We start from the raw sequence: 6,298 nt of genomic DNA on the forward strand, positions 1-6,298 counted from the left end.
TAATGCGCATGTGAACGCCATCAGCGTTTCTCACAGGTTTGCATTTAAAGTCTGTGTAGAGAGAATGGTGTCATCTTAGCGGCCCCTAATTTAATAACAAATGATCGTTGCGACGGAAGCGAATCAATCAAAAATAACTTTAGCTAGAAAATAACTTTATTAAAGAACCGCTATAAAGCCAAAACAATCTCTGTTACCCATAAATTATACGTTTATCTCTGTAAAGCTGCTTTGAAACAATCTACATTGTTAAAAGGGCTATATAAATGAGGATGACTTGACAGGCTCATCGTAATTGGACAATAGAAGATTGGTTTGAGTCTTGTTTTCTGCTGCGACACTTAGATGGTAGGGTCAGAATCTGGTGTAAACAACATGAAAGCATGGATCCATCCTGCCTTGTATCAGCGGTTCAGGCTGCTGCTGGTGTAATGGTGTGGAGGATATTTTCTTTGCACACTTTGGGCCTCTTAGTACCAATTGAACAATGTTTAAACACCACAGCCTACCTTAGTATTGTTGCTGACCATGCCCATCCCTTTATGACTAGTGTACCATCTTCTGATGGCTACTCCAGCAGGATAACGCACAACCCAGGCTCATTGGAAATACGTTACTCTGACTACATTTTTGCAAAACCTGAAATACGTACCTCCAGGCCCGACAGGCAGAAAGAATAGTGCTGTGATCACGAAAGATGCTTCACACTGAAATACATAAGTTTAAAAAACGTCCTGATATCACGAAAATAACTAAATAAACGTGTCCGTGTCACGAATCTAGACTAAATTACGTGACCATTTCACGAACTGCCATGAGACTGGGTTGTTGTGGCACCTTAAAAGCGTGGAAATAATTACTAATTTATATTAAAATGAGTGTATACTGAGAAGTCTGAACATAATTGACTCATATTTTCGCTTTTATAACCTTTTAATAAACACGCATCTGGAACGGAGAAAAATTGATACCCCTTAGCGCCTCTTGTGGACATTTCACCCGAAAAGTGCAGGGAAACGTACCTGGACGTACGTATTTCAGGTTTTGCAAAAATGTAGTCAGAGTAACGTATTTCCAATGAGCCTGGGTTGATAACGCACCATATCACAAATACATTTTGAGAAATGACAGCAGCCAGATTTCATTAGCAGCAGTTGTTGAGATCATGTGAGAGGGGGGTAGAGGGATAAGAATGGGTAGAGGGGGGTGGAGGGGGCAGTAGAAATTAGTGAACGGATAGAGAATGGAGTGGACAGATGGAACAGTTTCATGTTTTAAGCTGTAAAAGAGTGAGGTCTGTGCTGTAACTGTATGAAACAGATGCTCTTAGTGGTATTAAAACTCCATATATGCGTCACTAGCAGCTTGCGGCTACTCTGGGACAAAGGGAATGAGGGAACAAGCTGTTTTGAGCGTATGTGTTCACTATCTCATTGTCATAAAAAATATTATCATGCTTAGCAAAAACGCACATTCATAATATCTTATTCTTTACATTGGGGTAGCTGAAGTTTATTCTTCAATAAATTCAAAATTAAGTTTATTCAAATGTGCTATTATACTTCTTTTAAACTAAATATAAGAAAGTATTTCAGTCTTTTTATGTACTTCTCAAAAATATACATAAAAATTGCACTTGATTTATACTGACAGAAAAGTCTAAGTATATTTGGCCTACTCAATCCTTTGATCGAGATATACTTGTATAATTATAATATTATAATATTATATAATATACAAGTATTCTACATATACTTGGCTTGTTGTGTGTACTCTTTTGATTGAGTAGCCTATTAAATAGTATTAACATATAATTTTACATACTTTCTTGTCTAATAAACTTAGGCTACATTGTTTTAAAATATTTATTTAAAAAGAAAACAAATATGTTCCTAATCCTGAGTATCCGAATATTTGTGTAGGCTAGTCCACCGGTAGAGTAAATAATAATAATAATTTGTTACATTTATATAGTGCTTTTCTTTGCACTTAAAACGCTTTACATATTGAAGGTGGGAATCTCCTCAACCACCAATGTGCATCATGTGACAGCAGCCATATATGTATATGTATACATATAGCCTATATTTATATATATATACATATATTCAAAGGTTTGGGGTCAGTAAGATTTTTTATGTTTTTAAAATAAGTATCTTCTGCTCACCAAGGCTGCATTTATATTGTGAAATATTATGACAATTTAAAATGACTGTTTTCTATTTTAATATATTTTAAACTGTAATTTATTCCTGTGATCAAAGCTGAATTTTCAGCATCATTACTCCAGTCTTCAGTGTCACATGATCCTTCAGAAATCAGTCTATGATGATTTGATGCTCAAGAAACATTATTATTATCAATGTTGAAAACAGTTGTGTACAAATTTTTTTTTTAATTCTTGAATAGAAAGTTCAAAAGAACAGCAGTTATTTAAAATAGAATATTTTCTAACATTATAAATGTCTTTACTGTAACTTTTGATAAGTTTAACTCATCCTTGATGAATAAAAGTATTGATTTATTTTATTTATTTCCCCACAAAATAAAATTAAAATTCTTACTGACCCCAAACTTTTGAACGGTAGTGTTTAATGTAACAAAAGCTTTAGATTTCAGATAAATGCTGTTCTTTTGAACTTTCATCATCATCATGTCCATGTTAACTGGGGACGCGCGCGTGCACGTAGACAGTTTTACCCGGAGTTCCAACACTATCTCACGACCAATTCGTATGAATTCGTACGAATGATAAAAAGATGGCTAATTCGTACGAATTCATACGACCTCACTCGTACGAATTTGTACGATTTGTCTAAACCCACGTGATGGGTAGGTTTAGGGGCGTGGTCAGGGGTAGGTCATTCGTATGAATTCATACGAATTGGGCAATTCGTCAAATATGTACGATTTTGCAAAAATCGTACTAATTCGTACGAGTGAGGTCATATGAATTAGTACGAATTAGCCACCTCGTAGAATTTGTACGTTTTCCCGTGAGATCGGGTTGGGAGTTCCAGCAGATGTTAAACGGCGACAGATTCATGCCCTATTTCACGGATCACCGATTAAAAACGAATATTTCACCAGTTGTATTCACTCACTGGTATGCGAATAAAGCGCTTTGTTTTTGCAGTGTAGGCTATAATTCCTGCGTAGCTATTTGACGCAATTTCAAAGAAGTTTAACATACTATCTAGTGTCAAGCTCAGAAACCACGCCTATGGGGCATTCGGTTTCATTGGATGAACAGACTTGTCAGCGCACTTCAGAAGACGTGTAAGAATCTTCTTCTCAACATTAGTGTATCATATTTTCTGTAGTGTGTTGTCATCAGTTCTAATCACAAATAACAACAGATGTAGATTAAAGTAAAGTAGCAACCTTAAAGGCTACCTTAAAGAAACATAAATTGCATAGCCATTTAAATTTTTTTCAACAAGTTGCATTTATTGATCTCAGGGACGGACTGACAATCTGTGCATTCTGGAAAAGTCCAGAACGGCCGTCCAATTAACCGAGGGCCGTCAATAATAACCAACTGCAGAACCGCAGAACCATACGTCATAGCAGTGTGAGGACGACAGCGCCAGCCTAACAGTCTGATGCCGGAAGTGGGCGGGGTAAAAGCATCTAAGGGGTGGAGATGGGTAGGTTTAGGGGTAGGTTTAGGGATCAGGGGGTGGAGATGGGTAGGTTTAGGGGTCAGGGGGTGGAGATGGGTAGGTTTAGGTATGGTATATGTAAGGTGGATATGTATGGTATCCACTTCCGGCACCAGACTGTTGGGCTGGCGCTGTCGTCCTCACACTGCTATGACGTATGGTTCTGCGGTTCTGCAGTCAGACCTATCTCAGGGCCGTCGGCACAAAATAAAAAGTGTAATAAAGCAATATGAACAGCCAACAGCAGGGGCACTAATACGATCACTTATATGCTACGTGTAACAAAAAAAAAAAAAAAACTGAGGAAGAAGAGTCGGCCTACTAGCCACTGACAGAAAGTTAGTTTTACAAAAGGCTTACCTATAGCCTACTGCACTTTTAAATTTGCTTACATTATATTTGAATAGTTAAGTTATAGTAGCCTATAGCAGTGGTCTCCAACGTGGTGCCTGTGAGTTGCCCGCTAAACACATTCTATAAATAGCCCCAACTTGCCAATAGCGATCCACTGTAAATCGGGGCTCCAGACCTTGACTAAATGGTATCATTTTGCGACCTTTTTTCATGCCGGTGCAACTAAACATTTGCACCGGCATTACCCAACTCTCTTTGATTATACGCTGTCATTTGCGTTGCATAATAAGAACCATCAAATGGCATGTATAATGACAGTATAACTGTGCATGTGCAGTATGAGTGTCATCACTCTCGCTTGTTTCTGACTGGAGAAAAATGACATGTTGCAACCATCCCCTGTTGCAACTGTCCCCGGTCTTCCCTACTTCAAAGTCTATACTTTGTCAAAAATGTGCTACAAGTATTGGACAAGTAAACTATCAGTATATAAGTTCACTTGTAGTATAGTTGCAGACTTGCAGTACAAAAGAAAAACTTTTAAAATGTCCGACTAGTTGTGTAAGTACTGTTACACTTAGATATACATATTTATTTTTTGTAAGGGTATTAAATGCTTATTATTAAGCAGCCCAGAATGGCAATTGTTGGTTGTTGCACCAGCCTTTACAGCAACCAGATTACAGACTGAAAGCATTTCTAGCATCTCTTTGAATGTGACATATAATTCCTCGAGATCAGAACAAAATGAACCATGCAAATCATAGGAATCCGATTTTTTCTTCATTCTTCCCTTCTAATCTTACATAACATTACTGTTTACGTGTGGGCTATGCATGTCTAAGTACATGCCAAAAACCTTCACCACAGAAGCACTGTTGTGGAATGTGAGTCTTACCCCCTACTTACTGAAACTGCTGCTTGTCAGGACATCTGGTCTTTGATCAAGGACTGATTTCAGAAGATGCATCCTGTTGACAATAATGAACAATAAAAATGCAATTTTCAGAATTTGGCTGCATGGGCAGCAAATGGCACAGAACATAAAACATAAAATTATCTATGTAAAGTGGGGGGGGGGGGGGGGTTTATAAAGCAATTTCAGGTAAAATATGAAATTGTCATGAACTCAGATGTAAATATTAAACATATTTAAATAAACAATACATATATAAATACAATTAAAGATAATGTCATCATTTCCAAAAATGAATAATCATGAATTTACATATCTTGTAAAATTATTATTGTTTTTTAAAAAAATCCTCAACAATATTTTTAGAAGGTAAATTACTTAATTTAGAATGACCCATGTAGATGTGAAAATGTAAATAAATGGTTTTGGGTGGAAATAGACAACGCATTCTCATCCTAGGGCGTCATATACTGACGCTTTTGAAATTTCTTCAATATCCGACGCAAAGGGCACCCTTTAGCGTCAATATGAGACGCCGGTTATGGGTAGGTTTAGGTCTGGGGTAGGTTTAGGGTTAGACCGCTAGGAGGCGCCTCCTAGACTCATATTTATCTGCGTCTCATATTGACGCCTAAGGGTGCCCTGTGCGTCGGATATTGAAGAAATTTCAAAAGCGTCAGTATATGACGCCTTGGGATGAGAACGGGCTGAAATAGAGGATGGAAAATTATAGACCACGAACATGAACGTATAAGAGGATTTTGCGAGAGAGCAGGAAACAGGATAAAGGATTAAATCAGATGTAAACCAGGAAAAGAATGAGAGATAAAACATTTCTCCTTATCTACAGTCTAATCACACAATGCTGGTACATCAACCTACTGTCTGATGAAACAAAATGAATATAGTTGTTTTAGGAATAAAAAGAAATGCATTTTTTTTGCCTTCAAAATTGTGTCACATTTTTGTCACATTTTTTTTGCCTTCAAAATTGTGTCACAACACAAAAGGTGAGATTATGGTATAAAATAACACTGAATATGGATTATATGTTTGGAGAATCAGTTTTCATTTAACTAAAAAATAAATTGAAGCTATCAGAATCAAGTTGTCTCATGATGATATTTTCTTGTATTATTGCGCCTGGCAATGGGAAAATATTCACTATAATAATTTGATAGAGCATACAGCAAAGGGGGGAGGAGACAGAGAACCTACATATGAATGAGTGAGAGAGAGAGAGAGAGATTGAGGGACCGTATTAAAAAGAAACAGACTGATGGAGAATGAATGAAAGAGAAAAAACATGAGTGAGGGAGAGAGAGAGAGAGAGAGAGAGGAGGGGTGAGTGATGTTCAGATGA

This window comes from Abramis brama, assembly GCF_963993115.1.
Source record: "Abramis brama genome assembly, chromosome: 2".
NCBI classification, from domain to species: domain Eukaryota; kingdom Metazoa; phylum Chordata; class Actinopteri; order Cypriniformes; family Leuciscidae; genus Abramis; species Abramis brama.